Here is a 7,959-nt window from a genome sequence, read left to right as displayed (position 1 = left end):
CTTTATACATTAGTGATTTTGATACGGCAGTATAAACAATGATAGTAACGACGTGGTTTACAGTCCCACATGACTATAAAAATTTAGATCCTTGATAATGCTAAAAACGAACATATATTTCATAGCATTATCCCTCAAGAAAGACAAGCTTTTAGTTGCAATTGTTCTATTTATAAGTGATATTCGTTTAAATAATAAAAGGTGAAGACAAAAGACAGATTCGACGAATTGAAGACGCAAACGACCAAAAAGCTAAAAAGTACAAATTACAATCAAAGTGGTTCCAATTATTGATGAGAAACGTCTCAAAATTATAAGAGTACAAGACACAAAACGCAAAATACAAGATATTAAATTGTACGCAAGGACGTTCAAAAATTCAGAACCGGGACCAGAGTCAACTCTCAACGCTCGACGCAACGGACTAAAAATTACGAGTCAACTATGCACATAAATATAATATAATATTTAAATAATTCTTAAAATTATTTATATATTATATATATATATATATATATATATATATATATATATATATATATATATATAAATCGTCAGTAAGAAGCAAACAAGCTCATGTGAGCTGGAAAAGCAGGCCATGCGATCGCATGGCCTGACAGTTATAAAACCATGCGATCGCATGGTGAATAGTAACTGGCCACATCCTTATAAATTTCGCAGTTTGGTTGAACAACATCACATCTTTTTCTCTTCCTATCTATCAACGTGTATATATATATATATATATATATATATATATATATATATATATATATATATATATATATATATATTAATTATAATTTTAATTTTAATTTTAATAATAATAAGGGTATGTTAGCGAATGTTGTAAGGGTGTAAGTCGAAATTATGTCCGTGTAACGCTACGCTATTATTAATCATTGTAAGTTATGTTCAACCTTTTTAAATTAATGTCTCGTAGCTAAGTTATTATTATGCTTATTTAATGCCGAAGTAATCGTGATGTTGGGCTAAATATTAAAATTGGGTAATTGAGCTTTAGACCATAATTGGGGTTTGGATAAAAGAACGACACTTGTGGAAATTAGACTATGGGCTATTAATGGGCTTTATATTAACTAAACGATACCTCTTTAATTTAATATATAGACTTATAATTTGATGTATTTATATATAACCACATACGCTTGACTGGGTACGGTGGGCGGGATATCTAATAATACCAATAATTATTCATTTGACCGGACACGGAACTGGATTAATAGTTAATAGACTTGTTGAAACAGGGGTGAATTACATACAAGGGTAATTGGTGTAATTGTTAACAAAGTAATAAAACCTTTGATTACATGCAGTCGATAACCTGGTGTATTCATTAAACAAAGTATTAAGACCTTGTTACAATTCTAATCCCCAATTAGTTGGAATATTTGACTTCGGGAATAAGAATAATTTGACGAAGACTTCCGCACTTTATGATTATGACTGATGGACTATTATGGAAAAATTCGTATGGACATATCGAATAATCCGGGACAAAGAACAATTAACCCATGGTAATAAACTAAAATCAACACGTCGAACATCATGATTACGGAAGTTTAAATAAGCATAATTCCTTTATTTCATATTTAATTTCATTTATTTCATATTTAATTGCACTTTTAATTATCGCACTTCAATTTATTGTCATTTTAATCATCGTACTTTTTAATTATCACAATTTTATTTACCGTTATTTTATTTAATTGCACTTTAATTTATCGCACTTTAATTATTGTCATTTACTTTACGCTTTAAATTAAGTTATATTTATTTTTAATATTTACATTAGGTTTTAACTGCGACTAAAGTTTTAAAATCGACAAACCGGTCATTAAACGGTATAAAACCCCCTTTTATAATAATAATACTACTTATATATTTATATTTATACAAATATAGTTTTAAAAAATATAGCGTTAAACTTGGCGAGTTCCCTGTGGACGAACCGGACTTACTAAAAACTACACTACTGTACAATTAGGTACATTGCCAATAAGTGTTGTAGCAAGGTTTAGGTATATCCACTCTATAAATAAATAAATAACTTGTGTAAAATTGTATTGTATTTAATAGTATTTTGTAGCAAAAATACTACTATTTTGTATACACCTCTACGTACATCAAGTATTTTTGGCGCCGCTGCCGGGGAAAAAACATCGCCAAAAGCGCAACGCTATATAAAATTTTTTTTTTTATTAAGTTCTTTGTATAAAAATATACGTTTTAAAAATTAAAAATACAAAAATATAAAAAGAAAAACAAAATCTATATATTTGTTATTAAGAGTTGTTAAATATATATAAAGTTAAAAAGTATTTTTATTTTAGTTTTTAAAATTAGATTTTTATTTAAGTTGTATATTTTTTATATAATCTAAAAACAGAAAAAATAAAATATAAAATCACTCGGACCAAAGTACTGTAGCAGCCCAATCCTGGCCCGAAACCCTAATCCATGCGACTGCATGGATTTAAAATGCTCAGACCATGCGATCGCATGGCCCTGTCTGACACGCCAGGTTTGACTGCCAACTGCAATAATTACGGAGTAATAATTATTATTATTATTAATTAAAACCCTATTTAGGGTTAGTTTTTTTAATTAGTTTTTAATTTTAGTTTTCTTATTTAATTTGTATTTTAAGTTTAATTTAGATTTAATTAATATATAAAAATTAATACTTTTATAAAATAAATAATATAAAAATAATATTTTTATAAAAATTGTACTTTTTACAACTTGTAGTTTATTTTTTATATTTTGTATCTTTTTATTTATTTTAGCGTAATATTTGTATTTTTCGTTCGTACTTAGTTTTAAACTTAGTATTTTTGCCATAGTTATTTTTATTTCTAGACTCTTAGGCTTTGCCGTAAAATCCCTTAAGTACTTTTTCTTTAGACTAAGATTTAGGTGCTTTAGAATTTTGCGACGCCGTTTTATAAATTTTAGTACTTTTTAAGTTATTGCCATTTTAGGATATAGAATTTCTTTTAAGCTTTAATATCTTTAGACGTAAGTTTTAATTTTTAGTTTTTAGACTTTTTAGTTTCGACGCGCTACTTTCTTATTTTTATTTTTCGACGTTTTTCGGCACGCTCTTTTTCTTTTTTATTTCTCGCCGCTCTAGTTTTTAGGACATAGAATTTTCTATTTCTTCTCTAAAATTTCTTTAAATTTCACCGAAAAAAATTATTTTGAGCGATTAAATTGATAGACATCCAAAATTTTCTGGTTCGTAGTGATAGTTGGATTTGTTAGTGGCGAGTTGTGAGCTTCCGATTTAAAGGGTCCTGGCTACCTGCTACATCTATTGGTTATTCAAAACGTGGGCAAAATCAGAAAAGTCTATTAATTTGATAACTTATATAATTTTTATATTTTTATAACTAATAGGATATTCAGTGAATGCACCGAGCAAAACGTTCACCACCTTTTATACGTTCACCACCTGTAACTCGATCAAGACATCTAGCCAATATTGTTGCCGTTAATTTTTCTTTAGAATCGTCATCCAGTCGACCAAGTACTCCAATTCAAATTTACGATAATCCATTTTTTGAACCCGACCTCACAATTGAGAATCCGGAGGATATTCAGGGACAATTCAGAGATCCTGAACCACTAATCTTTCCTCCGGAACCACCAATCATTCAAACGGAGATTGTCGAGGAACAACCCATTAAATCAGAATACTCTAGTGATTCAGATTCAATAAATTCAATCATGGAAAATCTGGAACCTCTAAGTATGGAAGACCGAATGCGAGCTAAACGCACTGGCAAAGGTTACGCAATTACTCAACCAGACATTAATGCGCCAGATTATGAAATCAAAGGACAAATCCTAAACATGGTAACTAATCAATGCCAATTTAGTGGTGCGCCGAAGGAAGATCCAAATGAACATCTTCGTACCTTTAATAGGATCTACACTCTATTTAAAATTAGAGAAGTTGAGGATGAACAGATATATCTCATGTTATTTCCCTGGACTTTAAAGGGAGAAGCCAAAGATTGGTTAGAATCGTTACCTGAAGGGGCGATTGATACATGGGATGTTTTAGTTGAAAAATTTCTTAAACAATTCTTTCCGGCATCTAAAGTCATAAGACTTCAAGGAGAAATTGTTACGTTCACACAAAAGCCAAATGAAACTCTATATGAAGCATGGACAAGATTTGGAAAGTTATTAAGAGGATGTCCGCAACATGGTTTAGACACCTGTCAAATAGTACAAATATTCTACCAAGGATGCGACATCACTACATGAAAAGACATCGATATAGCAGCTGGTGGTTCCATTATGAAGAAAACCGCAACTGACGCTTACAAAATTATTGATAACACTGCTTCCCACTCACATGAGTGGCACCAAGAAAAAGATATCGTTAGATCATCTAAAGCAGCTAGAGCCGATTCTAGTCATGACTTTGATTCCGTTTCTGCAAAGATAGATGCTGTCGAGAGACGAATGGAAAAGATGACTAAAGATATTCACTCAATACGAATTAGTTGTGAGCAGTGTGGAGGACCACATTTGACAAAAGATTGTCTCAATATTAAACTAACAATGGAACAAAGAGAGAATGTTTCATACATGAACCAAAGGCCTGTAAATAATTATCAGAATAATTATCAACTGCCAAGACCAATTTACAATCAAAATCAGAATTATAACCGAAATGTTCCATACAACAATCAACAAGGTCCTAGCAATCAACAAGTATCCAATAATACTTACAATCAGCAAAGACCTATTTTTCAAAATAAACCACCACAAATCGATGATAAAAAGCCAAATTTAGAAGACATGATGTCGAAGCTAGTTGAATCTCAAACGCAGTTTTTCACATCTCATAAACAAAACAATGAACAAAATGCTCAAGCATTTAGAAATCAACAAGCTTCGATTCAAAATTTGGAATAAGAAGTAAGTAACCTAGCAAGGTTGATAGGTGAAAGAAAACCGGGAAGTCTACCTAGTGATACAAATGCTAACCCCCGGAATGAAACAGCTAAAGCCATTACCACAAGAAGTGATATTACACTTAAACCACCTGAAATACCTGTAATTTCTGATGACTCTATTCCTACTACACAAGAACCACAATCTGAACAAGATAAGGAAACAGAACCGGTAGTTGAAAAGGTTAATGAAGATAACACAGTTAAGGCAAAACCTTATGTTAAACCATACCAACCACCACTTCCTTACCCGAGTAAAATGAGAAAAGAGATACTTGAAGCCGAGCAATCTAAATTCTTGGATATGTTTAAACAAATAAATGTCAATCTTCCTTTCATTGATGTGATTTCAGGAATGCCAAGATATGCTAAATTTCTGAAAGATCTAATCATAAATAGAAATAAAATGGAAGAACTCTCGGCTGTTACTATGAATGCTAATTGCTCTGCAGTACTATTGAATAAGATACCAGAAAAATTATCAGATCCAGGAAGTTTCACAATTCCATGTTTTCTGGGTAGTCTTAGTTCAATAGAAGCATTGGCAGACTTAGGTGCTAGTATAAATTTAATGCCATATTCACTATACGCTAAACTAGACCTTGGAGAATTGAAACCAACACGAATAAGCATACAACTAGCAGATCGATCAGTAAAATATCCTAGAGGGATAATGGAGAACATGCTAGTTAATGTTGGTACTTTAGTATTTCCAGTAGATTTTGTTATTCTGGACATGGAAGAAGATTCTCGAGTTCCTCTCATATTAGGAAGACCATTCTTAAACACGGCTAAAGCAATAATAGACGTGTTCGGTAAGAAACTGACCCTAAGTATAGAGGACGAGAGTGTTACCTTTTCTGTTGATAGAGCCATGCAACAACCGCAATCGGCAGATGATACATGCTATTATATTCAAACTATAGATTCACATGCAGAATTGTTAGAAGAATTTCCAGAATTACAAGGAACAGGAGAATGTTCTTTAGGAGAAGGAACTGAACCAATTGATGAAACTGAAATGTTAGCTACACTTATGGCTAATGGATATGAACCAACAACAGAAGAAATTCAAATGCTAAAAGAGGAAGACAGATATCGATATAAATCATCGATAGAAGAACCACCGTTATTAGAATTAAAGCCACTTCCAATCCATTTGGAATATGCTTATTTACATGATGAATCTGAATTACCTGTAATAATATCGTCTTCTCTTACTGAAAATGAAAAATCTCAACTCATTACTGTGCTAAAAGCTCATAAACCAGCTATTGCATGGAAGATTCATGACATTAAAGGAATAAGTCCTTCGTATTGCACACATAAAATCCTTATGGAAGAAGGTCATAAAACGTATGTGCAACGCCAACGAAGACTAAATCCTAATATGCAAGATGTTGTTAAAAAGAAATTATTAAACTGCTAGATGCAGGTTTAATTTATCCAATTTCTGATAGTCCATAGGTAAGCCCAGTTCAATGCGTACCTAAGAAGGGTGGCATGACTGTCATCACAAATGAGAAAAATGAGCTTATTCCTACTAGGACTGTAACAGGATGGCGTGTTTGTATTGATTATAGAAAATTAAATGACGCCACCAGAAAAGATCACTTTCCCTTGCCTTTCATTGACCAAATGTTGGAAAGATTAGCCGGAAATAGTTACTATTGTTTTCTTGACGGTTTTTCCGGATATTTTCAAATTCCAATAGCACCCGAAGATCAAGAGAAAACCACATTCACGTGCCCTTATGGTACTTTTTCTTACAAACGCATGCCATTTGGACTTTGCAACGCCCCTGCAACCTTTCAAAGGTGCATGATGGTGATTTTTCACGACATGATAGAAGAATGCATGGAAGTTTTCATGGATGATTTTTCAGTCTTCGTTGATACATTTGAAACATGTTTACTTAATCTTGAACGAATGCTTATTAGATGCGAACAATCAAATCTAGTTCTTAATTGGGAGAAATGCCATTTCATGGTTAAGGAAGGCATAGTTCTCGGTCATAAAATTTCAAAGGAAGGAATTGAAGTGGATAGAGCTAAAGTAGATGTAATTGCTAAACTTCCACATCCCACCAATGTTAGAGGAGTTAGGAGTTTTCTAGGGCATGCCGGTTTTTACCGACATTTCATAAAAAAAATTTCTAAAATTGCCACTCCTATGAATAAACTCCTAGAAAAGGATGCTCCATTCATCTTTTCAGATGAATGCATCAAATATTTTAATATTCTTAAAGAAAAACTCACTAATGCGCCGATCATGATAACTCCAAATTGGAATCTACCGTTTGAACTCATGTGCGATGCAAGTGATTTTGCAATGGGAGCCGTTTTAGGACAAAGGATTGAAAAGCGATTTCAACCTATTTATTATGCTAGTAAGACATTACAAGGAGCACAAACGAATTACACAACTACTGAAAAAGAACTCCTTGCTATTGTCTTTGCTTTTGACAAATTTCGTTCATATCTCGTTCTAGCTAAAACGGTGGTCTATACCGACCATTCTGCTCTTAGATACCTATTTTCAAAATAAGATGCTAAACCAAGATTAATCCGTTGGATCTTACTCTTACAAGAATTGGATATTGAAATTCGAGATAAAAAGGGAGCAGAAAATCTCGCCGCTGATCATCTTTCTCGTCTTGAAAATCCTGAATTAGAAGTTCTAAATGAATTGGCCATACAAGATAACTTTCCTGATGAATATCTATTGAAGATAGATTATAATGAAATTCCATGGTTTGCAGACTATGCAAACTACTTAGTATGTGGATTCCTTGAAAAAGGGTTGTCGTACCAAAAACGAAAGAAATTCTTTAGTGATATAAAACACTATTTCTGGGAAGATCCCCATTTGTTTAAAAGTTGTCCCGATTGAATAATACGCCGATGTGTATTCGGAGATGAAGCTAGTCAAATCTTAAACCATTGTCACACAGGACCAACAGGAG

At 32.4% G+C, this 7,959-nt stretch overlaps 1 non-coding gene across 1 annotated transcript; it reads right to left on the bottom strand.

Annotated features, from left to right (window-relative positions):
• Nucleotides 1-4,137: 4,137 nt before the first annotated feature.
• LOC139874090 (small nucleolar RNA R71) lies at nucleotides 4,138-4,244 on the bottom strand. Its single transcript, XR_011767794.1, has one exon. It is a non-coding gene; the product is annotated as a small nucleolar RNA R71 (small nucleolar RNA).
• Between the last annotated feature and the right edge of the window lie 3,715 nt (nucleotides 4,245-7,959).

This window comes from Rutidosis leptorrhynchoides, chromosome 10 (assembly GCF_046630445.1).
Source record: "Rutidosis leptorrhynchoides isolate AG116_Rl617_1_P2 chromosome 10, CSIRO_AGI_Rlap_v1, whole genome shotgun sequence".
Taxonomy (NCBI): Eukaryota; Viridiplantae; Streptophyta; class Magnoliopsida; order Asterales; family Asteraceae; genus Rutidosis; species Rutidosis leptorrhynchoides.
Note: the sequence above shows the minus strand (reverse complement) of the source record. Positions and strands in the feature narration are given on the sequence as shown.